This window comes from Elephantulus edwardii, unplaced genomic scaffold (assembly GCF_000299155.1).
Source record: "Elephantulus edwardii isolate Elephantulus edwardi_28Jun2011 unplaced genomic scaffold, EleEdw1.0 scaffold00071, whole genome shotgun sequence".
Taxonomy (NCBI): domain Eukaryota; kingdom Metazoa; phylum Chordata; class Mammalia; order Macroscelidea; family Macroscelididae; genus Elephantulus; species Elephantulus edwardii.
This window is the reverse complement of record NW_006399821.1, coordinates 3,700,734-3,728,257: the sequence shown is the minus strand read 5'-3', so window position 1 is coordinate 3,728,257 and position 27,524 is coordinate 3,700,734. Positions and strand designations below refer to the sequence as shown.

At 39.6% G+C, this 27,524-nt stretch overlaps 1 protein-coding gene across 1 annotated transcript in view; it reads left to right on the top strand.

Moving 5' to 3' along the window:
* GMDS (GDP-mannose 4,6-dehydratase) overlaps positions 1–27,524 on the top strand; it is an 844,904-nt gene that overhangs the window by 754,405 nt on the left and 62,975 nt on the right. The window lies entirely within an intron of this gene.

The window sequence follows — 27,524 nt, the reverse complement described above, 5'->3', positions numbered from 1 at the left end:
TTTTTTTGTGATCTTTGCCTGCTTTTAGCCTTACCATTACATTTGCTTCAAAGAAGGACTCTGGGAGTGTTCCTTTTTTCTTATTTTTAAAGTAATTTAAATAGACTTGATGATAGTTTATCTCTGAATTTTGCACAGTGATTTATAACAAATCCTTAAAAAAAAACAAACCCAACCTATTTAATTCTGTAAACTTTTGATATGAGAGTCGGAAATGGTGTCACCAAATGTGGTTTGTTTGTTTCTTTTTCCCGATCAGTAGGTTTTTCTTTCCACTCTGTTGGGAAAAGTTTTTGATGCACACAAGGATTTAATCTTTAAAAGGTCCCATTCATAATTTTACATTTCTGACTGTATTTGGAAGTCTCTTTATACCATAGACTCTATCTGGATCCATTTCTGGGTTCTTGATTCTGTTCCACTGGTCTATGTAACTGTCATTGTACCATGCTTTTTTGGTTATTATAGCTGTATAATAGGATATGGAGAGATAAGAATTCTTATTCACTGTTGGTGGGATTGTAAAATGGTACAACCACTCTGGAAGGCAGTTTGGTGTTTCCTTAGAAAGCTGAACATTGAAATTCCATATGACCCTGCTATTTCACTGCTTATAATATACCCCAAGAAAATGAGACCTGAGGAACGAATGGGAACTTGTACACCAGTGTTCATAGAATCATTATTCACTATCACAAGAATGTGGAAACAGCCTAGATGTCCACCAACAATCTAATGCATTGAGAAATTATGGTACATCCACACGATGGAATACTATGCAGCATGCAGGAGCAATGATTTTGTAAATTACTACCTAACTTTGAAGAGACTGAGATATTATGCTAAGTGAACTAACTCAGTCCCATAAGGACAAATACTCTGTAGGATCAGTAATGTAGAAACAGATAACTAGTAAGACTTGTATGAGGATCCAAGGGGGGGGGAGTGAGGATGGGAGAGCACAGGGGTGAGAATGGATGGGGGACATAATCATAGGGTCACACAATTTGAGGGGTGGAGGGAGGGGTGGGTAAAGGAAATGGGAAAGATCCGGTATGAAAAACAATGTATACAAACTTTGTGAGTAAATCAGTATAAAATTTAAAAAATAAAACAAAACACATTACTTATATTGCTAAATGTTTCACTTATTTATTTTCATTTTTATTTCTTTTTTAGATTTTTAACTCCAAATCGATTACAGATTTTAAAGCAATATATGCAAATATATGAATATATAATGTATGTATATATACAAATATTTTTCTGCCAATGTAAATTTTATCATATGTGAAAGCATCGCAATGAGTATTTAACATTTAATAGTATTGTTTTCTTAAACTTCAAATAAAATAAACCATTTTAAAAACAAAAACAACCCATAAATGGTGACTATACACATGGACTTTATCTGATGGGCTACACCAGAATCTCTTTCCATAGATGAAGTTAGTTATATACATTTCTATTCCACTCAATTAAGTCTATGTGTAGTCACTATTTATATTCTTTAAAAGAAGATTACTGAGTCAATAGTATTGCAAAATTCTATCGTGTAGTCTCCCACATTGTTTCAACACCTGGTCATATTTTCCAACTACAAATCCATCTTAATTTCCAGCTTTCAAAGTAGTATCAATGAATCTTGATTGCATATTTGGTCAATTTGTAATCACAGAACTTGGCAAAAAAAACAATCCCCATTACTTGATCTTTGTATTGTGTTTGGTGTACAATTTGAATAATGGTCATATTATGTGATCTTCCATTTTTGTTTATGAATATTTTCTTATCACTAATAGCATTGTACTTTAGGACAGATCTTGAATTATTCTTTTTGACAGTTAGTGTGATGCCATTCTTCTTCAGCTGTTATTCTCAGCAAAGTGGACAATATGCTTATCCAGTTTAAAATAACCAATACTGGTTCATGCCTAAGATTTCAAGATTTATAAGTTCAATTATGTTTATGGCAATTTCCAGTTTTCCTAGATTCATGCCTTATGCATTTATACCTTGTGTATTAGAATTATGATGACTGGTTGCAGCTGCATCTTCTCATCCTGAGTCATGCCACCCTAGCAAATAAGTGTTCATATTTACCCCATGGTGCCATTAAGGTTGACTCTACTTTGAGAAGGCAGCTCTTTCCCAGTCATTTTCCAGAACTGTATCAGACAATGTTTTACTGCTATTTGTAAGGTTCTTTCTTAGAGGTGGAGAGCAGGTCCTTCCGTCTGTTCTATTGTAATCTGGTAGCTCCACTAAAACCTGTCTACTAATGGTGTGATACTCTTGTCATTTGAAATACTGGTGCCATAGTGACTGGCATCACAGAAACACACAAGCCACTGTAGTACAATGAATGATGGACTTGTGGTGGTGAAGCCCATCACTTCCCTAGTAAACCACATAGCCACAAACTTAGTTCAGTGGGGCCATTGCAACAAATTCTTAAACTTGGCTGAGACATATCATGGTAGAGCTGATGTCATAAATCTTGTGAATTTGTAGAGTACAGGTATGTATGACTTCCAATATTAGAAATCAGCTTTGGGCTTATCCTGATTCTCATATATCCCCCTGATGTTAGCAACTTCTGACTGTAGATTTCACAAAGAAAGACCTATTTCAGACTGCTTCCATTTGATAGGCTGCAAATGTGTGTCCCTTAGCTTCACAGGTAAGGTGGCAAATATAATGACTAAGAGCTAGGGTTCTCCCTTCCATCAAAGCACAACAGTGATGTTTGGAGATATAAAACTACGTGAAGAACATGAAGGGAATCAGCCATATAGATGGCAACCCGTAATATTTAGTATCACATTGCAGAGCAGCTTCTATCGTCTTGAGTTATTAAGACTCAAGTCTTAGCACCTAGTTGTTAAGCACCTAGTATGCCCAGAAGCACATCTCTTTCTTTCCTTGCACTGATTTCCTTTATGCTCACTGCATCCCTATAAGGTAATTATCCTTATTTTCATTTTTCATAAATGGAATTTTCCAAGGGTTATTATTTTTCCAGGGCCACAGATTACACACATAGCAGGTCCTAAAGTGTATGAAATCTAAATTATTTTGTTGTTGTGGTTGTTAGGTGCTTTCATGTCAACTATGATTCATAGTGACCCTATCCACTATAGATCTGAACCTTTCCCTATCCTGCGCAATCCTCATGATCTTTATTCTTCTCAAGCCCATTGTGGTAGTTACTGTATCAGTCTATCTCATAGAGGGTCTCCCTCTCTTTTACTGACCTCTCCACCTTTTCCAGCATGATGTCACTCTCCAAAGATGGTTCCTCCTGAAAATATACCTAAAGTAAGTGAGATGAAGTGTCACCAACCTTACCTCTAAGGAGCACTCTGGTTGTACTTCCTTCAAGACAGATTTATTTGTTCATTAGCAGACCATGGGATATTAATTACTCTTCTCCAACACCACAGTTAAAGACATTGATTCTTCTTCAGTCATCCCTATTCGTTGTTCAACTTTAAACTGCATAGGAAACAAATGAAGATATGATGGCTTGGATCAAGTGCACCTTAGTTTTACGATGAAGGTTCTAGATTTGATGTCAAGTTAACTGAGCTTGTATCTGGTTTCTTCTCCTAACTGTATAATTTACAGAAAGTCACTTTGTACTTCCTCCGAGCCTCACTATCCTCATCTGTCAAATGGGCATGATCTGTTGGCCTTAAGTTCTGCCTTAACATGTTTTAAAGAGCATCTGAAAGAGTGATTGCAAAGCTGTTTTGTAGCTAGACAGAGTTTTACAAGTGTGACTGTACTATTAATAAATTTCTTATTAATTATTATTCCTAAAGGAAGGTTTGTTGCATCAGCTGGAGAAATAGTTATTTAATAGAAAAGATACAAAGTAATTAAGGCAGTCAAAATGAGCACAGAACAGAACTTTCTCTGGGGTAAGTTCCAGAGAATCATACAATAAAATCAGAGAGTAGCCTCAGATTGAGTACAGACCATTCTATTAGCTGACAGTGGTTTACACACCTCATGCCAGGTGTGTGGTGGATGTGCTGTCTGCATTTCCCTTCCACAGTGTCACAGTATTCTGATAACATTTCATTACCATCCTTTTCTTTTTGTTGAAAACATTAAGATCCCTCAAACACTAGACTAGTATCATGGAATATAATTATCTCTTTCTATGTTTGGGTTTCTTTCTGCCTCTCCTTTTCTGTTCTCCTTTTCCTCATGTGTGTATGAATTCAGCTGGCACCTTAGCTATATAAACTGATTCACATTCCAAGAATTTCCCCTTACTCCGTCCAGTATGCTTTCCCTCATCAAAAGTCCAGTCCTCAGAGGTGAAGTTGCTCTCCACTTCAGGCTTTTTTGTGCATAGGATGGGTCACCATGTTCCAAGCTGTCAACTTGAGCCTCGGGATAGAGACATGGGGCTCATAAAAGGAGGGGCAGTGGGGCAAAGCTGCTTGGCACAGAAGCCCAACAGGCATAGGAGCTCAAAAGGCGCAGGAGCCCGAGAGGCACAAGCACACATCTGCAGCTCACAGCCTCAGGGACTCTGCCAAGAGCCAAGTCCAGACTTCATTTGTCATGGCCAAATGATATCTGCAGTGCCGCAGGATGGCCACACCAGACACTGTCCTGTTACTCTACCTGAGTGAGGTCTCGGTCATTACCACTATCTAGAGTTCAGAAAAATCTGTTCCCTATATATCACTGTCACGCCTCACTCCTCTGAAAGAGGAAACATAATTGAACCATTCATATTAAAAATATTGTGTTGCTTGGCCAGGATTATAGCCATCTTTGCATGAAAATACCTATAATTTTGGAAAGGGTATTACTGAGGCAGTTCTCAAAGGGAGTCATGTTTCAGTCTACTCTTTCAAAGCTGCATGTTGGCTCTGAATTTCCACAGGTGGCTCAGTGATCCGTTTGTTCCTGAGATTAACTCACTGTGGAGATTTATAACCTTTATCAGGAATAGTGATCCTACACAGTCGCCTGGCTCTTGAGTGTGTCCTCCCCTTTCATGTCTCACTTGGGTATCATATAGATGGAGCCATCTAGATGGACGAGGCTGCACTGGCCAACCAGCAGAACTGATCAACTATTCGCTTTCACCTTCAGGAAAGTTCCATCTCCTCCCAGTTCTTTTTCATAGAAAGAGGTACAGATTTGTTCTTTGGGTTTTTGTTGTTGTTTTTTTTTAACACAAAGGAGCAGATGGGTTTAGCAATAAAACAAGAATTTTCCTTAGCATTGAGTCTTCTTTGAGTAAAATTATAAAGAGACATTGCTTAAGGATTTTCTAAAGGTTGTAGACAGTTATTCCTACTAAGCAGTTCTTCCTGTTGATTCTTAATATATTCGAACTAGATACCAGCACAACTTGCAGTTAGCACTGAGTCAGTCCCAACTCATGGCGACGTCATGTGTCTCAGAGTAGAACTATTCCACAAGTTTTTCAAGTATTACCAAGACTTTTGAGGCAACCTTTCATTTGCCTAATTTGTACCTTACAGGACTCTTGAAACTAGATTGTTGTTGTTAGATTCCATCAACTAAACTACAACTTGTAGCAACACTGTGAACAAGAGATCTGAACCTTGCTCTATCCTGTTTTGTCATCATAATACCCAACGTGTTAGAGAGCCCATCGTTAATGTGTCAGTTCATCTTGTTGAGGGTCAGCCTCTCTTGCATTGCTCCTCCCCCTTTCCTAGAAAGATATCTGTTTATAATGTCTGGCCCCTCCTAATAGAAAGCCCAAAGTGTGTGAGATGAAGTTATACCATAATTGCCTCTAAAGAACACTCTGGTTGTACTTCCTCCAAAATAGATTTGTTTGTTCTTTTGGCAGTTCATAACTATAATTGAGACTAAACTTGATACATTGAACACTAATGATCAAAGACCAGATGAGTTGTGGGATAACATTAAGAACATCATCCATAAAGAAACTAAAAGGCCATTACTAAGATAGGAGAGAATGAAGGGACCAAATGGATGTTACAAGAGCCTCTGAAACCTCCAATAGAAAGTAGAAAGGCCAAACCAAAGGGAAGAAATATTGAAGTAAGAGAGCTAAGTAGAAGATTCCAAAGGGCAGCTTCAGAAGACAAAGCGTAAGTATTATAACAAAATATGCAAAGAGCTGAAGTTAGGAAACCAAAAGGGAAGAACACACTTGGCATTCCTCAGTTGAAAGAACTGAAGAACAAACTAAAAACTCAAGATGAAATATTGAAGGATTCTATGGACAATATCTTGAATGATGCTGAAATTATTTTAAAAAGCTGGAAAGAATGCACAGAATAACTATCAAAAAAAGAATAGACTGGGATGGAACCATTTTGGGAAGTAGCATATGGTCAATAACCAATGGTAATGAAGGAATAAGTTCAAGCTACAGTGAAGACATTAACACAAAATAAGTCCTCTGGAACTGGTGGAATACCAACAGAGGTATTGCAACAGGTATAGCCCTGGGCCTATGCCAAGAAATGGAAGACAGCTACCAGACCAACTAACTGGAAGAGATCCTTGTTCCTATTCCAATAAAAGGTGATCCAACAGAAGGTGAAATTGCCAAATAACTCTCCAACTAGATATTATTGTTGTTGTTAGGTGCCATCAAGTTCAACTACAACTCCTAACAACCCTATAAACAACAGATCTGAACTTTGCTGTATCCAGCACATTCCTTTTGATCTGTGTCCTGCTCACACCTATTGTGGGAATCCATCAGATGAATGTGTTACTCCATCTCCTTGAATGCCTTCCTCACTTCCTTTTACCCCTCCACTTTTTTCCAATGTGGTATCTCTCTCCAAGGATCGATTCCTCCTGAAAATATGTCCAAAATAAGTAATACAAAGTTTCACCATCCTTACCTTTAAGAAGCACTCTGGTTGCATTTCCTTCAAAACAGATTTGTTTATACTCTTGGCAACCTATGGTGTATTTAGCACTCTTATTCACTACACTACAATTTAAAGGCATCAACCACTTTTCAGTCTTCCTTACTTATTACCCAAGTTTCAGATACATATTAAACAATTGAAAATGCCATGACTTGCATCAGGTACCTTAATCTTTAAAATGACATCCTTGTTCTTAGAACTTTGGAGGCATACTTCAGATGTCACCAATGGCATGATTATTTTGATTTCTTGACTTCTTGGATCCTTCAGTCACTAATGGAATGATTCTGTTGATTTCTTGACTTCTTTGGCTTCTGTTACCATGGGTGTTCATTGTGGATCCAAGTAAAATGAAATATTTGACAACTTCAACCTTTTCTCCATCTATCTTGATGTTTCCTATTGGTTCAGTGGTGAGGAATTTTGTTTTCAAACAAGATAGGAACCTATAAAAGCAATAGATATCTTCATTTCAACAAATGTTCTAGACATGAATCTCTAAATTTGTTAATTAGTTCATTGCAACAGCACCTTAGTTATCTAGTGCTTCATAGGAGAAATACTACTAGTGTGTTGCTCTAAAAAATAAGTTTCTTTTCTCATGTTTCTGGAGGATGGAAGTTCCAATTCTTGGCACAGGCTGTAGGGGGAAGGCACAGGCTTTCTCTCTGCACAGTCTGTAGAAAGTTTGTTTTCTCAGCTCCTTTCTTGTTTCTGGGGTGACCCTCTTGTGGTGTGACATCCATCTCCCCCACCTCTGCTTGCTTGCCTGTAACTCCTTTAGTCTGCTTTTTCTGTATCTCAAAGTAAATTGTCTTAAAACATAGCTGCCTTAGCACAACAAGGAAAACACATTTCTAAATAGAATTATAACCACAAATATAGGATTTAAGTAATCTGTATAGTTTTGCCTAATTACTTTTACTTATTTATTTTATATTGGTTTGCATACAAAATTCATATACATTATGCTTCACAGTATGTATGCTTTTGAAAATTTAATGTAATAGTCATAGCATAACTTTTCTTTGATTAGCTTATGGGCAGATGAACAATTTTCTTGTATCAATATTCATTGCTCCTGTTTCTACCTTTCAGCAAGCATCCTGTTAAAATGAACCTAGTCCTAGGTAGTCTGAACAACACATCTATAACACCCATCAGTAAAACATATCCCTGATGTAGTAAGATTAATGTCTTTTTTAACAACTGGTAAGAATTAATCAAAAGTCTGCCTCTGTCCTTTTGCTAGCCTTGTGACCTCATATATGTGACTTTTCGTTTAAGCTCCATTTTCTGAGTCTGTGCAATGCTGGTTGTAAAATCTGCTTTCTAGGATGATTGAAAGAATCAAATTCAGTCATGACATACATTGAGTCCCCAATAAATGATGTGGTTTTATTGATTTATCTTTAAAGCATTCAGATGCATGATGAATAAGAATATAAGCTTTGGAATCAAATGTGATTCCACCTTTCAGCTCTGACACTTTCTCACTGTATAACCTCTGTAGGCACTAACTCTCCAAGTCAAAGCAGAATCAACTTGGAGCTGACCCTCCAGTGGATTTTCTGAGGCTTTAAAATGCATGGGAGGAGAAGGCTCGTCCTGAAGAACATTTGAACCACCCATTTTTGGGTTGACAGAGCAACTCCCAACCCAAAAAGCCACCAGAGATCCCTCTCCAAGTCTTAATTTTCTCATATGTAATATGATAATGTTTACCTTATGAAGGGATTGTAAAAATGAAAATGGGAAAATAGAAAGTACAGTATATTTGGAGCTGTTATATGTTTGGTAAATAAGAGTACAACACAAACTCATCACCCTATTTGCTAGTGACAGAGCTCTTTCCTTTTCTTGCTAAAACTGAAGAAGGCCTGAAGCGCTTGCTACAGAAGGTCAAGGACTACAGTCTTCAATATAAATTTAAGGTTAGCATCAAGAAGACAAAGATTCTCACCACTGGGACAATTGACAGCACCATGATAGATGGAGATTGAAATTGTAAAAAATTGCAGCATGCTTGGCCAACACTCTTAACATCAGCAACCAGGAGATCAAAAGACAAATTGCATTGGGAAAAATCTGCTGTCAAGGACCTCTCCAGAGTGCTGAAAAGCAATGATGTCAGTCTAGAGATTAAGGTGAACTTAATCCAGGCAATGTTCTTCGCAATTTCTTGTTATGCATCAGAGAGCTGGACAGTGACTAAGGATGACAGAAGAAGAATTGATGCCTTTGAGTTGTGGTGCTGGAGAAGAGTCTTGAACATACCATGGACTTCCAAGAAAACAAATAGGTCTATCTTGGAGAGGGTGAAACCAAGTTTCACTGTGGAGGCTAGGATTTTGAAGCTTTGTCTCACATACTTGGGGCACATGGTCAAGAGGGACCAGTCCTTGGAGAAGGACATCATGCTAGGAAGGGTAGAGGGATGACAGCACAGGAGAGGAAGACCCCAGATAAGATGGATTGATATAGTGACTGTGACAATGGGGGCTGGTGTGTCAGGACAGGGCAGGATTCAGAACTGCTATACATAGCGTCGTTATGGGTCAAAGGCAACTTGATAGCACATTACAATGACAAGCAAAAGTCATCCAGAGTCAAATTTTGTGAAGCTGATGACCAAGATGAATGATAACAATTGACTCAAAAACTAAGGAGGCATGCACATCCATGCTTATTGCAGCTTTGTTCTCAATATCAAGGAGTTGGAAACAACCTATGTGCCCATCAACAAATGAATGGATAGAGAAGCTGTGGTATATTCACACAATGGAATACTATGCTGCATTGAAAAACAAGGATGACCCTGGAGGACATTACGCTGAGTGAATTATCTCAGTCACAAAAAGACAAATACTGCATGGAGCCACTGTTGTAAAGCAGAACTGACCTCGGCGTTGGGAGGAGACTGAGAAGTATGGGTTCAATAATGTATACTGCTTTGAAACAGATGAGGGAGAAAACTGTTTAAGAAGGAAAATTATTAAGGATTTTTGTCATGATAGGAGTCCAGAGAGAAGGCTATATAGTGGAGTGGACCTCGGAGGAGGGATTGTAAAACAATGAAAGAATTTTTCTTTTACTTTTCCAAGAGTAGAGTGTACTAGAGGAGAAGGTTGCGGGGGGGAGTGCAACAATGAATGAATGGAAATCCAAAGTCTCTGTAAATTTTCATTGAAATTAATAATAAATTAAAAAAACTAAGGAGGCATCAGATTTCACTCCTATCCATAACAAAAGAGTACAAAATGGGGGGGGGATGACACAAACAAACAAAAAGTGAACCCCTTTCCACTACCCCAGATTCAGACTTGAGGAAGTTCTCAAGATGCATCCCAGAGCCAAGAGCCCAGGCAGATTGGCAGGCTCCTAAGGTGGACGGACAGAGCTGGGCCAGGAGACTGGACAGAGAACCCCTCCAGACATTGGTGGAGGATGCCCTAGAATGTTCTGAAAGCACTGATAAGAACTGCTGGGTGAGGAAGTACCCAAGGCTGGGGAAGAGCACCCAAAGAATCAAGGGAACAAGCACAGTGTTCACATAGTGCTGAAAGTGGTGCTTGTTCCCAGCAGCCAGGCTGGAAAAGTGCAAACTTCACAGGCATTGCTTAGAATACCCAGAGTTGTCTTGCTTCAATAGTGGGACTTAGTACCCAGAGTTTGGGCACTGCTCCAGATCAGTGCTTTGTCCTGCTTCCAGAAGGAAGACCAAATAAGATCATACCATTTCCAACTAACTTAGCTGTGCCCCAGAACAAGGTCAAGAGTATTTGCAGGAATACAAGACTATCTACTACTCCGCAAGGTAAATTTCATAGTGTATGGCATATAATCACTGTGCAACTCTTGCTCTTTATTCATCTCCGGCAACAGAGAAAGGAGAGTCAGGAATCAGAGGAAGAAATGGCATGTGTGGCTAATTGCCTCCATGCACAGCTGCCTTGCTTTGTCATGAGACAAGAACTGAATAACGGTGCTTGACTACCATTATTAAGGAACTGTGAGCAGAAATTGTATGGAAGAATCTTGATCAGAAGAGGGAAATGCAGAGTAGAATTTCAAATACATTCCAGACTTTCTGGAGCCATAAAAGGTGGATGAACCCCTGAACTATTGACCTGACATAATCTTCAAATCTTAAACCAAGAGTAAGGAGACTCTAAAGTCTTACAACTGAACAATCATTTTGCTTAACTCATAAAAAATGTCTGCTTGGTGCATCATACTTTTTCAAGAACCATCTATATGGGATAAAAGTGACATATTGATGTAGGGTGAGTTTATGCTAATAGGAGAGGACTAGCTCCAAAAACTGTAGTGGACATGGTTGCACAATTAGAATTAAATTCTTAAAGTTTTTACAAAGTAACAAACCTGCCAAGATAACATGTTTCTAATGAGAAGAAATTAATCAGTCAGTATCAGCCTACCACTGACACTGTAGACTGGCAGCCAGGAGCCAACCACTAAACCAATTATTAGAATTAAAAGCTTACATAGGCTAATAAGTACGAATAGGCTTCCAAAATGACGTCTTTAAAATAATCTATGTATGCTCTGTTCGTTCTTATATATAAACATGTAGCCCATTTTGTTTAACAAAAGCAATCTTGCTACTTGGTGGTTGTACTTTCTATATTACTTACATGTATTTTAGCTTCATTTCTGTGATGTTAAAAGTCATTCATTTAAGATTAAGCCAAGTACAATTGGTTTAAAGAAGCAGTAGCTCTTCTTTAACAATGTTGAAGAACTTTTACCATTCTATTCTAAAACTGTTTAAACAATGTTTCATATTATTACAACTCATCAGAAGATCTTTATAAAATGTCCATTTGCATGTAGTGCCCATGCTATTACAGACTGTAAACCCTGTTAAATTCTTAACTACCAGCCAAATCGTTGGAAGTTCAAACCTACACAGAAACATCCAGATGAAGAGCCTGGCTATCTGCTTCTAAAAGGTCACAGCCTTGAAAACCCTATGCAGTTCTGCTCTGCACACCCAGGGTCACCAGGAGTCAGAATCAATTTTGGAACAATCAATTTAACAACACCCTGATAGTTTACATGTAAGGTGACTTTTGAATTAGACTTATAGGGAACAGAAAGACAACTTGAATAAAATAACCAAACCCTCTACCACTGAGTCAATTCTGCCTCCTAACAACCTGTAAGACAGTAGAGCTCCCCCATAAGGTTTCTGGGATTATAAATATAGAAACAGACTATCTCATCCTTCTCTTATGAAGTGGCTGTTGGTTTTAAACCACTGACTTTTCCATTAGCAACCAAGCTCTAAAACCACTGCACCACCAGGGTTCCCTTGTTTAAATAAATGCCCCGAGAAAATGAAATTGTCATGAGACGAAAGAAAAAGGGAGGAGGTTTGCATGCCAGTAAGTGATGGAAGTTTCAAGTTTCCCTGCACGGGGTTGCAAGAAATGTATTTGCTCTAGTGTCCAATGTCATTTATCAGAAGATAGATGCATCGATGCACAGGTATGGGTGTGTTTACAATTATACCTCAATTTCAGCTCTACATCAGTGGTGACTCACAGAACCAGTATCTAGGTTGTTACGTTCTTGATGATATTAGTCATTTAACAGTTCATTCAGAGGATAAAAAGTTATTTTATAATAGCTAGTGAAAGCTTTTAAGTATTCATTGCAGAGTTGTTTTAAAAGCCTACACTTAAGTAATTTTATAGATACTCTTGGCTAATGTTTGCACTCATTGGGTGTGGGGCAGAATCAAGTGAAGAGAAAGAGGGAAGTGGCAGACGAATCCTCTGATTTTACCCAACCAATAATAAAGTAAGGCACTTATACATCCTACTCCTCTTTCATCTCTTAAATGGTTTTAAAAATTCTGTCTGACCTGATTAAGAGCTGCACAGCTGAGTAAAAAGACCAAACTACCTTGAGATATTCAATAGGAGGGCACTACATGGAAAGACAAAGATTTATTTTCCATTTCTTCTTATGTATCTGAAAATTAGGCAATGAATAAGGATGACTGAAGGAAAATTGTGGTGTTGGAGTAGAGTCCTATGGGCTGCCAAAAGAACAGGCAAATCTGTCTTCAAGGAAGTGTGACTAGAATGTCCCTTAGAGGCAAGGAGGTTGAAACTTTGTCTCACTTTGAACATATTTTCAGGATAAATCACTCCTTGGAGAGATACATAATGCTGGGAAAAGTAGAGGGTCTGTGAAAAAGAGGAAGGCTCTGAAGGAGATGGATTGACACAGTGACTGTAGCAATGGACTCAAGCATATAAGAGATAGAGATGTTGGTATCTCAAAGGCACATGGTTTGAATCCACCAGCTGCTTCACAGGAAGAAGAGAGGCAATCTCCTCCCAGGTGATTTACTACCTCTGAAAACCCGCTGGAAGGCCAGCTATGGGTCAGTTCTGACTTAATGGTACTATACAAGAACAATAGTTCTGATGATAACACTGAAATCAGAATTATAGAGAATAATTCTTAATACATCCCTTATAATTAAGTCCATGTTATGAGAAAACAATATTTGGGCAATGATCCTACAAATATGCATTCTCTGCATTGGTTTCATGGAGGAAGATGAGTGGTACAAACTATTACAATCCACTGCTAACACAAGATCATTTCACATGTGGTCTAGACGTTAGAATTGCTGTTTTCACCCAGGCCCTCGATAGACTCCCAGTGTGGGAAAGGTTTTAACTTTCACAGGGAGCTCTAGCTGAGTTGTCTGGAGGGAGCTGCGCTGCTAACTCAAAGGCGCCCGCATATCTAGGAGCTCAAATCTACCAGTAGCTCCATGGAGAAAGACAGGCAGGCTACTGCCATGCAATATAAAGCCTCTGAAATCTCACTGGAGGTCAGCTGTGAGTCTGTTTCAACTTGACTGGCAATGAAAAGTGCTAAGCATTGAGGTGGACTGTCTGAATTATCCAGCAGTACCCCTGAAGGAAGGCCTGAACATCTGTAAAGATTAGAGCCAGGAGATACCTGTGGAATGATTCTGAACAGCAGCCCCTGGGGAGCCTGTGGAGAGGTTGTGACCAGTAACCCATGACCCCTGTGGAGAGATTCTGACCAGTTGCCCCTGACCCCATGGAGAGGTTCTGATGAGTAACACCTCACCCCCTTGGAATAGTTCTGAACAGTGTGGAGAGATTCTGACCAGTAACCCCTGACCCCTGTGGATTAGTTCTGATTAGTAACTCCTGGGACCCCCATGGGTAAGTTCTGACCCAGACCCCTGTATTTTGGTTCTGACTAGTTTTTGTTCTGACTAGGTGCTGTCGAGTTGAGTACGACTCATAACAACCCTATGAACAAAAGATCTGAACCCAGTTCTATTCTACACCATCCTCACATTTCCTGACACACAGGAGCCAATTGCAGCAGTCACCATGTCAATACACCTGGTTAAAGGTCTTCCTCTTCTTCACCAACCCTCCACTCTTTCCAGCATCATGTCACTCTCCAAGGAATAGCACCTCCTAGCAACCCAAAGTGTGTGAGGTGAAGCTTCATCATTCTTGCCTCCAAAAAGCACTCTGGCCGCACCCTCTCCAACACATATCTGTTTGTTCTCTTGGCCACCCAAGGGTTGTTCAGTGCTTTTCTCCAACACCACAGCTCAAAGGCATCAATTCTTTTTCTGTCATCCTTATTAATTGTCCAGCTCTCAGTTGCATAGCAAGTCATCAGAAATACGAAAACCTGAACCAGACCTCTGAATGACCTTAGTCCTCAAACAGACATCATTACTCCGCAATAATTTGGAGAGCTCCCTACTGCAGATTTTCCTAGTACAATGAGTCTTATTTCCTGACTGCTTGTACCAAGTTTATTAGTTGTGGATCCAAGCAATATGAAGCTGTTGACAATTTCAGTCTCCTCTCCATCCATCATGACGCTGTCTATTTGTTTAGTGGTAAGAATCTTTATTTTCTTGACATTGAGATAGAATCCATACTGAAGGCTGCATTCCTTGATCTTCTGCAACAAGTACTTCAAGTCCACCTCATTTGGAGCAGGCAAGGTTGTGTCATCTGCATAATGCAGTTTATTGATGAGTCTCCCTCCTATCCTGATGCAACATTCCTATTCATAGAATCCAGATTCTCAGATCATTTGCTCAGCATATACTTGAATAAGTATGGAGAAAGAATATAGCCCTGATGCTCTCCCTTCTCGATTTTAAACCATTCAGTGTTTCCCTGCTCTGTTTGCAAAACAGCCTCCTGGTCCACATATAGGTTCTGCATGAGCACAGTCAAGTGCTCTGGCCCCTGGATTTTCCTGTGAGTCACAGATGGGTTGAGGCAGTGGACTGTAGCAAGGTTAGTTTTAGGTACTTTCTGGTCCAAATGGCAGTATGTTAAATGATATCATTTTCCTTCCAAAACTTAATGGTATATTTGGTGTTGGAGGTTTTTTGTCTTGGTTTACATGTATTTAAAAAATTCAAAATACAGGCTTTGAATAAATTCTAGAAGTAGAAATAGTCATTTCCAAAAATATCTATTGTTGCTAGGTAAATCTAGCTCACTATGACTTATAGTGACTCTATAAGAAACAGATATGAACCTTTCCCTATCTTGGTCCATCCTCAGGATTTCCAAACTCTCAAGTAAACTCATTAGAACAGACAATATTTTAGAAGGACAGAGTTCCTACTTCATCATGAGTGGTCACATTAAGAAGAGAAATACAGTGATACCTTAAAAATCAGCTAAGATATGCATGTTGTTGATTGTTGTTGTTAAGTGTCATCTAGTATGACTCATACTGAACAGTAAATCTGAACTCTGTCCTATCCTGAACCATCTTTATCGTCCTTGACACATTTGAGTCCACTGCCACAGACATTGTATCAGTCTATCTTGTTGAGTCTTCTTCTCCTTTGCTAAGACCTATACCTTTCCAAGAATGATGTCCCTTTCCAAGGCACGGCATGGCATCCATGTTTTCTAACAGCATGTCCAAAATATGTGAAATGAAGATTCACCATCTTTGCCTCCAAATAACACTCTGGTTGCACTTTCTCCAAGTTATATGTTTGTTCTTTTGGAAGTCCATGAGTTATTCAGCACTCTTCTCCAATACTACAACTCAAATACATTGATTGTTCTCCTGTTATCCTTATTTATTGTCCAGCTCTCAGATATACAGGAAATTATTGGAAAGACTGTGACTTGAGTCAGGCACACCTTATTCTTTAGACTGACATCATTACTCTCAGGACTCTGGAAAGATCCCTGACAGCAAACTTTTCCATGCAATGTGTCTCCTGATCTCCTGACTGCTGGTATTAAGGGTATTGACTATGGATCCAAAGAAAGCAAGTCATTGACAATTTCAATCTTTTTCTCCATCTATCATGATGTTACCTATAAGTACAATGGTGCAGATTTTTGTTTTTTTGATTGAGTTGCAATCTGTATTGAAGGCTGCAGTCTTTTATCCTCTATAGCAGCACATGCTTCACATTCTCCTCACTTTCAACAAGCAAGGTTGCATAGGAATATAAAATCACCAAACAAATGATCACATTTTGGCTAAACTTAAAATTGAGACATATTAAGAGCTACAGTGTCTCAGAAGTTAAAAGGTGCTTGCAAAATTTGGAAACATTTCAGAAGGAATCATATGGATGTTTGAGCTAACTAATGTTGTTGTAACAAAAAATACCACAAGGTGGTGACTTTACAGAGCAAAAATGTATTTTCTCATAGTTAAAGAGGGGAGAAGGTAAAATACAGATTAGTTTTAGAGAGTGGTCTTTCTCTGTTTACGTAAACTGCTTTTGTTGTTGTAGAATCAACTCATAGCTGACCCTCTAAGGTGTTGTCAGAGTTAATAAATTGCAGGGGAGGAGACTACCCATCTTCTCTTCCCCTGTCCCCAGCAGCCACTGGATTTGAACTATGTGCCTTTGGGTTGGGTTGAGAACAAAACTCCTTAGTAGTCCCCGTGAGCGGCAGCAGGTAATCTGCCAAAATGGTTAGCTACTTGCTTGACCCGGAAAATCCCACAAAATCATGCAAATCAAGAGGCTCAACTCTCTGGGTCCATTTTAAGAACACCTGGGAAACTTCCCAGTCCATCAAGGGTATGCATATCCAGAAAGCTACCAAGTATCTGAAAGATGTCACTTTGCAAAAGCAGTGTGTGTCCTTCCGACATTACAATAGTGAAGTTGGTAGGTGTGCCTAGGCCAAACAGTGGGGTTGGACACAGGATCGGTGGCCCAAAATGAGTGCCATGTTTTTGCTGCATATGCTTAAAAATGCCAAGCTACCAAGGCATGCCTCCGCACATACAGAGCTTATGGGTGGATTAACCCCTACATGAGCTCCCCCTGCCATTTTGAGATGATCCTTACTGAAAAGGAGCGATTGTTCCTAAACCAGAAGAGGAGGCTGCCCAGAAGAAAAAGATCTCCCAGAAGAAACTGAAGAAACAAAAACTTATGGCTCGAGAATAAATACATCATAAAAAAAAAAATGAAAATAACTAAAAAAAACCAAACTCCTTAGTAGCAGTAGCTGGTAATCCTTAGAGTGGCAGGGACTATTGATGCCTCTGCCATGGTGTCCGTCTTCACAAGGAGTCTTCCCACTTCGTATACATTCTGTCTGTTCTGCTCTTTTTCTAACCCAAAATTAATTCGGTTTAAGGCCCACTCAGTGTTCATTAAATAATAAAAGAAACATTTGTTTCTAGACAGGGTTATATTTACTGATATAGGATTTCAATATGTATTTTGGGGCAGGACCCATTTCAGTCTACAAAAGAGGATTTTAAGTGGAAAGACACACACATCCTTTGTATATGAGAACAGTGGAATTCCGTGTTTGGTGGAGATTCAAGTAGGAGAAAGAGCAAGACTTTGGAAGCAGGCCGATCCGCTTGTGTGACCTCAGTTATGATACCTCAACTGTACAAGTCAACATTTTTTTACACCTAAAAAATATTTTAATAGACATATTCAGAATGGTTTGGGTGTTTTAAAATCTATGTTATGGTGGTAATTACTACCTTTCAAAGTTTCTGCAACTGCCTGACTCATGGTAGATACTCATCAAAAGCAAGTCGTTTTGTTCAGCCCCAAAACCTTGGTGCCAACTTTGATTCCTCTGTTTCACACCTCACATCGTATCCATCAGCAAACGCTGTGCCCTCTCCTTTGGAAATAGATTCAGGATCCAGTCCATTCTGCCAACCCTTACACTATTCCACCATCCTCTCTGTCATGGATTCTTCCTGTAGTGTCCCATCAGCTTCTTCTCTTGCCTCCTCTAGCCTGTTCTCAAAACAGAGTGACACTTCCAAAGTGAAGTCACTTCATATTGTTCCTCACTCAAAATTCCTTGGCTCCTTATCTCACTCAAAAGGAAATCCAGAGTCCCTCCAAGTGGGCACACAGTTCTCCAGGATCCTCTCTCCACCCTCTCTTGATGGGCTTTGCTTACACGCCTCTCACCCATCTCTTCAGCCTCACTGACTGGGGGCTTCTATCTCAGCAAGCTCCAGAGTGCTAGAGTGCACAGCAGATCCCTTGTAGTTCAGCTCCTGTCAGTTGCCACCTTGTCAGAGAAGTTTCTCTAAATTGCCACATCACCCTGTTAGAATGTAAGCTGCATGAGACAGAGACTCTGTCTGTTTGTTCACTGCTCATCCTTCATGTCTGAACAGTGCCTGGTGCCAGGAGGTGCTCAGTAAATATCTGTTGAATGAATTAGTTAATATTGACCCCCATGCACTCTTGAGGAATGGCCTGGTATGAAAGGAGAAGAGCAGTAGGCCGAAGTTCAGAACACCTGGGGCCTGAATGCAGGCCTTGACCTTGATCCTTGCCACCTGTCTGACCGTGGGCCATCCCTAGACCTGCAATGTGGGCCTCCTCCCTATCTGTTCAGAAGCCTGAGCCATGCCTGGCACTGAAGCCGCAGGATTTGCTGCCATATAGAAGCTGTTTGCCGTTTTCCCTGATGTAAAGCTTCGGAAAATGTATAGGAGTTCAGTATGAGTTGTTGAGTTTTCAGTGATGGAAGAAATCCTAAAGACATTAGTAAGAATAAGAGAGGTTACTGAACTAGGAAGGAAGACTCTCAGGGCCAATGCAAGTAGGATGGTGCCTCCTCTTGTCCTGGGAACTATTGTTGTGATTTTGACTAACATTGAGTATGGGCAAGATCACTGACAACATTTCCATCCTACTCATGATTCCAAATGCTTGTATCTGCCTATACAATTTAGGTTTTTAGCACTTTATACTCAGGTATTTTTAGAGCCAGAGAAAATGGATTTTTGTAATATTTCAGCAAATGACACTACTCGTAATTATCATCTATGCTTGTAAAAATTAAACTTCAGCTGGTAGCGTCAATAAAGGGAGCTCTGGTGGCATAGTCCACTGGGAGTTGTACTGCTAACCTATAGGTGGTAACTCTCTGGCACTTCAAATCCACCAGTAGCTCTTCAGGAGAAAGAAGGGCAATCTCCTCCAGTGTTATTTATAGCCTTCTAAAACTGCTGGTGAGCACAGGAGTGAGGAATTGACTGTGGCAATGGAGTCAGCTGTGTTACACATGGTGGGGTTGGCTCAGGATAGGGCCAGGCTCAGAGCTACTTTTCACAGGGTTACTATGATTTGTAGTCAACTCACAGACATTTATTCGTTGATTCCTGTGCCATGATAATGAGTTAATAGCTTCAATAATTTTGCTTCTAAAGTGTTGTGTGTTGTTTGTTTTTAATTCTGAAATGACGTGTTCATTTGTTAGTCCTTTGTCTTATCTGTTCCTCATAGCGTGAATGGCCTTGACCTTTTGTACAGTGATGCCAGAGTAGAAAGATGAGGTTGCTCTCTTTCACAAGTTTCCCTTATTGATAATGTCATGTTCTTTATCCAGAGCCATCTATTGAGCATCCCCAAATACTTCACTTAGAATAAAAAAAGGAAATTATTTGCACCAAACAATTATGTTCAAGTATGATATCAATACAAGCCAGCCTGTGGGCTCCATTCATCTGGGTGCTTACACCGTAACAGATAACTTCTCACATGAGCACATAGCTGATCCTGTGAGTCATTGGTGGGTCTAGGAAAGAACCATGTCTGCCAGAGTATAAGGAGAAAACCTCCCTTGTTCGTGATCTGATTTACACTCACCATAAGCCTGCCCACCCTTGACCAACTCTCAGCTGCTTGAAGCTGATCCCTCTGGAGCTTTGCACTTGCTTCTGGGTGTGGTTTCCCTGATTGCATACTTATGCACAGATTACAAATATTTGGCAGGGTTCCTCCGTCTGTGGGAACCAGACAAGTCATAACAGCACTAAACACTCGGCACTATTGTGCAGGAAAGAGGCGCTTCATCCCGGGGCACATCAGTCTGGGGAAAGTTTTGGTTTCAGAGCATAAGGTGTGAGAAACTTGCTTGAGCCCTCCTTTCCTCTCAGCCACACCTACAGCTGGCAGAGGGGCTGCACCCACCCACCAGTGCTTCAGTGCTGGGCCATGGTAGGCCATTCAGGACCTGCCAGAGCCCCACACTAGAGGGCCTTTTCATCCTCTGATTTGCAACATGGTCACCCAGAATGCCAGAGAAGTGAAAGTTCATGCACACCCCTTTGTGATATATAAAAGCACTTTCATAGGCAATAGTAAAAAGAAATTATTGATAAATTTAAGAAGATTCGTTACAGAAGGTTACATCTTAAAAACTTTAACAAAAATCCAAACAAACAAATTAAGCTTAGAAATGTTGAGTGATACTGCCTAGAGCATCCCCTCCTGTGGCCATCTTTCCCTCTGCCTGCTGCCCCCTCAGCCCTCTTGCTCACTGGCCTTCTTGCTCAGTGTCAGGGCTATGTGGTGAAATGAGAACATTACAGTTCCAGGTGACAGGGGTAGGCGTCTGTGAGGCCACATCTCCTCACAAGGACTGCCCTCGCTAGACTTCATAACCCATGGCACAGTTTTAGAAACATCAGCATAAAGGCAGAGGAGAAACAGGGCTTGTTTGTGCTGTTTTTCACTTGATTACCAAAGACCCTTTGCAAATGGAGAGTTGTAAAGAAAGAGCCATAGCAACAGTTGGCAACTTTTATCACTTTTTATCCACCTGACTGAGGTTGCTTTGCAAACACTAATTCTCACTCCCTTTTCTCTGAAGTATATAAGGAGACATAAGGGACATTTTTTTTATTATTTTTGTGTGAGTGTACCATCAAATCAGATCTGACTGGTACAGGAGGAGATTGTCCCTCCTTCCCTGGCAGAGCATCTGGTGGGTTCGAACCGTGCGCCTCTGGGATTGTAGTTGCAGCTCCTTGCCACTAGGCCACCAGAGCTCCCCGAGAAGGGACATTTTATGTAAGAAGTAGTTGAAAAGGAAAAACAGCATTAGAAGCATCAAACCAAATTTGGTTTCAGTAGCAGATAACATTGAGAGATAGGCCCGACTTTAGAATTTCATATTACTGCAAAATGAAAGAGGATTAACAATTTATTGCATTTATACTTGGTGCTTGGTGCCATGCTTGACTTCTGCCACCTTTATGAGGTATAATCTTCTGAAAATAAAATTCACCTGCTTTCAGTGTACAGTTTGATGAGTTTTCACAGCATATGCATTCATGTAACCATTCCAATCAAGATGTAGAATACTTAGGTCACCTGAAAAATTCTTCCATACTGTTTCCTAGTGAATCACCCCCAAAACTCTTTTTTTGTTGCTATAGTTTAGCCTTTTCTAGGATGTCATATAAATAGAATCATTCATTCATTTTTCTCTGAGTTCTTTCACTTAACATAATAACTTTTAGGTTGATATGTGCCATTGGTTCATGTCTTCTCTCATGCTGAGTATTTTCTCACTGAATTGCTCTAAAACAATTTTTTGTTTCCTTAATTGAAGATCATTTGAGCTGTTTCCTTTTGAAATGTTGTTAGCATTGCTCCTATGAACATTTATATATGAAGTTTGTGTGGAATATGTATCTTATGCCTCTTTGGTAAATATGTCCAAATGGAAGTATTGGTTCATTTGAAAAGTATGGGGGGGGGGTTTAATTTTTTTTATTTTATTATTTTGTGTGTGTATGTACTGTCAAATCGGATCTGACAGGTACAGGAGGATATTGCCTGTGTACCTCTGGGATTTTGCCACTAAGCCAGCAGAGCTCCCTGAGAAGTATGTTTTAACCTTTAGATAACTCTGATTAAAGAGTTGTAATGTCAACTCAGACAAGTTGTTCAAATCCACCAGCTGCTCCATGGGAGAGAGATGGGGAATCACCTAACAGCCTTTGAAAACTCATTGCACAGTCCACTATGAGTTGGTTCCACCTTGATGGTACATAATAACAACAACAAAAACTCTTAACTTTATGCAAATTGCCAAACTATTTTCCAGTGTGCTCTGCCCTTTTCCTGAAATACGTGTTCCAGGTGCTCCTTATTGTTGTTGTTGTGTGCATTTGAATCAATGCTGACTCACAGTGACCACTGTGTACAAAGTGAAGATCTCTGTGCAATTTTCACGACTGGGATCTCCTGAGAGTCCTTTGCCAGGCCTTTTGGCTTATCCGGACACTATTCTATGTTATTCCCATTTCCCATTTTACAAGCAAGCAAAGTTAGGCATAAAGGTGATTTGTATCAAATATGTAGCTAACAGATGGTAGATTCAGATTTTATTTACAAAGCCAGGTCTATCGGGATACCAAACTCACTCTCACTCTCTCTAAATTATACAATTTATTATACTGAAAAAGTTAGAAACCTTATCTTAATAATCCTGAGGATCTTAGACCAGATGGGATATGACCAGTTACCTCTAACTCATGAGTTGTCAAGTTAAAATTGAATGTGTGCAGGGGAGAAAATGTTTTCAATTAACTGAAAACCCGATTCTGGGAAAATGCAAGTGAGATGACCCTGTGACCTCAATCCACATGTTGGGAGAAGTTACCAGAAGGGGCCACAGAGTGAACACCTGAATCAGTCTCATCACGGAGTGCTTTGTCTGTGTGCCTGACCTGAAGGCCCCCCTTGGCCTCCCATCTGATGGGGCAGAGAGGCAAAGACATCAAGGAGAGAAGACTAGAACTTAGGGGGCTTGAAAGCACCCCAGCTGTTTCCTGGTCTAAATAGTTTTTCATTAGCATATTGAGATTTTTTCAGACATGGTGTCCTCTTTCCATTTTCTTTGTGACTTAAAATAAATTGTAGAAGAAAAATCAATCCCATCAAATTACTTGCCATTGGCATCAACTTGGGAAGATAAAATGCAGCTGTTTAGAAAAGCTGTGGAGGAAAAGAACATTTCATAAACCTACAACACAGTAAGCACTGAATTCTTGAGTTCTAATAAGGTTTCATAACTTGGAGCTGAGTCTTCTGTGCCTAAATCCTATAATATTTCCATGAAAAAGGAAGACATCTTCATATAAACATGCTAATTTAAAAAGAAAAAACAGATTCATGGTCATTTTTTATCTAATACTTAACATTTTACTTTTATGTTCTTGAATAAAAGTGACTGGTGTGTGTAGCTGTTCCCCCACACGTAAGGGGGATCTGCCTCTCAGGTTAGTACTAGGGCCACCCAAGTCTTTCTCTTCACACAGAGCCACTCCGCTTCCTGTCTTTATCCTGCATAGAGGACTTTGTAACTTCAGATTTTGAACACCATAGGTTGTTTTCCTCTTTGTTTGAAGCTTTACATGGTAGAACACAGCAGACTGAAAAAGAAGTGGCTTACCCTGCAATGTGACAGAATTCACAGTATGATAATATACTTGTCAGTCAAGTGGACACTTGTGTCCCATTCAGAGACTAGTAACAGCTTGTCAGGGTGGCAGGTTCCACCATGGGGCATATATAAAAATGCATTCCTCTTACTTTACTGGCACATACCCTGCACCATCACCTGTGTGTGTATATGCTATATGTGCGTGCACATGCATGCACGTGTGCACAGACACACACACACTCACACACTATTTTGCTTTGCCACTCTCTCACCTGAGCAGAGCAGTGAAAGTAGACTGTTAGAGAGATCTAAGCACAAGTTAAATGATCTCTGGCTGATGCTGGGCCTTTTTCTTAGGAAACAGTATCTAGAATGACTGGTCACCAAGAGAAGGCTTCTGTATCACTTGTATAAGTTTCAGAAATATGCTCTCCTGGGAACCCACCAAGTTCCAAGCCTGTGACTCTCTCCCACTCATTCTAATTGTCATCAAGTCAGAACAGACTCAACTAATCGCTCCAGTGGGTTTTCAAGGCTGGAAATCTCACACCAGGAGACTGGCAGGCACCTCCAAAGACTAATTTTTGTCATTTGCTTAAGTGGGCACATTCTGAAGGGGGCTTGATAGCTAAAGTGACACACTAAGATGTGCTATCAAAGACATCTAGCCTGCATAGCACCTTTGTTCTAAGGACCTTAAAAGCCATTATCAATAGGAATATCCATGTTCTAGCTCAGCTCTCAGGGGAGGGAGGCAGAAGTCAGGCACCACTCCTGTTGTAAGGAATGGTGTGACTAAAAAAGACTGGCCTGAGTCTATGCACTGCAAGACTTTGGAAGGCAGGAGGAGAAGTAGCTATCATGGATAAAGAGATTCTGATACTTGAGGTTAGATCCCCAAAACACTTCAACCTTAATACAGTTTCCTGTAGATCGCCTTCTTCTCTTATCCATTAGCCAACTGTCCACAGTCATGACTTGCCATTATGAAAGATTCAGGAAAAAGTGAAGCTAAGAAACGGCACTGGTGGTTGGGCCCACAATTAAAAAATGTATGCAGTAACACAGAAAACACCTGGTGTGCGAAGTCTACCTCTGAGGTTGGTATGGCAGCCTCTTGGAGAGCTGGTTCTTAAATACAGAATATTAACTTAGACAGTAGAAAGCCCCCTGTGGGACTAAAAATTAATCTGGAGAATGGCCATATTTTTTATTTAGCACCTCCAACCTGGATGTAAAATTAAAAATTGTTTTAAATAAATGATCAATTTGATAAGTATTTGTCTAATATAATTATGTTTTGTATATCCTGAGTCATCAAGGAACAATATATTCCATTGTCAATCTTTTCTTTTTTTGTCTTCAGAAGACCAATTAATTATTCAAAAATAATTTATGGAGGAGATTTTTAAGAGCATTTATTTTGGCATAGTTACTGCCCCTTTGTGGTCTGGCTAACAATAGAGCTAAAATCTGTTTTGTAATGACAATTCCAGTTAGATTAGAATCCCTTTGAAACTTCTGGATTTTGTGATTATGAGGATTTAGGGTATTCACCAAAGTATGCTTTTTACATGATCTGAATATGTGGCACCCAGAACTGGAGCCACTGATGGTGCCCAGAGAGTGCCATGCATATCAGAGAGGCATCTTTTCTGTCCACTCACATACTGTTCAGTCATTTCCTCGTCAGGCTGTTTATGAGCTTTAAACTTCTGCCTTGTCAGTACCGAAAGCATGGGAGCAAAAACAAAGTTCTTTGCACACACTGTCACTTTAAGCCAGTGCACTCCTCCTCAGCCTGATAATTAAGATAGAGTGCCATGCCACTTGTTATAAAGGTTGGAGCTCTTAGCTCTTGCATCAGCTGGCCTAAATTATTTAATGCTGTTGTCACCTGCACATAAATATAGCCATTGTCCTAGACTCTATTTATATTTAAAATGCTTTCCTACCCACTCCATGGCTGTTACAATCTTATGCTTCCCTGGAAAAGGGTGTTACAGGGTTGTGGCAAAGGTTTTGCTCCAGTGCCAAAACCAGCCTTCAGAAAGTATACTACTCCTTTGAGGTGTCGTTGTATCTGACCCATCAGTGCTAAATTATTTGGTAACCACTGTCTGTGTGCTCTTGGCATAAGAATCATAACCAAAATGGTGTCTTTCTCTGTGTAGTGAGAGAGAGAGAGAGAGAGTGTGTGTGTGTGTGTGTACTTGTGTGTTTGGGATTGTATAAATCTTCTAAAAAGCAGTCTTTCTCTAAGACCATTTTGGTACTGGTACTCATTAAGACAATATATTACTTTAATATCAGAATCATAATCTAGGTATCAGAATGTACTGACACCGCTACTTATTTTAAACAAATCTTAAAATCTTAGTGCTATTTCATGCCGCAACAAACTGGGTTATGTTCTACTGTTTATAAAAATGAAAATATTTAAAGTTTATTTGTTTTTAATGATAAGACCAAATGATCAAACTTGTTATTGTTGTTAGGTATCATTGTGTCAACTACAACTCCTAGCAACACTATGAACAACAGAGCAGAACCTTGCCCTACGCTCAACCATCCTCAGGACCTCTGTTCTGCTCAAACCCATTGTTACAGTCACTGTGCCAAACCTTCTTGTTGAAGGTCTTCCTCTCTTTCTCCAGGCCCCATTTTTCTCAACATGATGTCTTTTTCCTAGCACTGTCTCCTTTGAAAAAGATGGCCAAAGTATATGAGACAGAGTGATCAAAATAGATGCAAAAAAAATACATTTTTGGCATAGGAAAATTTCTTCTCACAATAATTATATAGTATCTTGAAGAAGAATTAATATAAAATTCATTTTTATCTTTTCCCTCTAACATAATCTTAAATTAACGGAGCTGACTACCATCTTGAAAATTGGAGAGACATGCCCCAGAAACAATAGCAAAGTTGAGCAGGGTAGCAAACAGTTAATACTGGCAAGATTGTAGAGAGACTGGAACTTTTATTCACTGGTGGTGGGAATGTAAAATGGTACAACCACTATGGCAAGCAGTCTGGTGCTTTCTCAATAAAGTAAATAGTAATATTATTTGACCCAGCAAGCCCACTACTGGGAATATACCCTAAAGAAACCAGAGTCACAAATCAAACATGTATGCACACCCATGTTTATTGCTGTGTTATTCACACTAGTGAGGAGACAGAAGCAGCCCAACAACCCATCAACAAATGAGTGGATAGAAAAACTATGGTACATTCACATAATGGAATATTATGCAGCATGGATAAACAATGAGTTTGTAAAACACTACACAACATTGATGAGCCTGGACAATATTATACTGAGTGAAATATCTCGGTCATAAAAGGACAAATACTACATAATACCACTGTTATAAAATAGAACTGACATGGGGGGTTAGGGGGGCAGTAGGAAAAGAGTGCATAGATATTGAACATTGCATTGGAACAGATGAGAAAAGAACTCTCTGAAAAGAATGTATGGTTAGGCATTATGTGTATAACAATCTTGAACAAGAAGTGCATTGCAAGATGGACTGAGAGAGGAGGACGTAGGAAAATGTGCAACAGTGAATGGAAATGAATGACATGAATGAAACTCCCTGTAAACTTATGATAAAATCACAATGAAAAAAAATTAAGAGAATATTGGAGAAACAGATAAAAACAGAGAATCATGACTTAGTAGAATTATAAATTCCCAGTAGACAAATGTTACCAGCAAATCAAATGTTTTAAAGTATTTTAAAAAATTTGTTGGAGACTAAGTGTGTAATAGCTTAAGAAATTTTCATGAATTTTACTTTTTTTTTTTACCAACTCC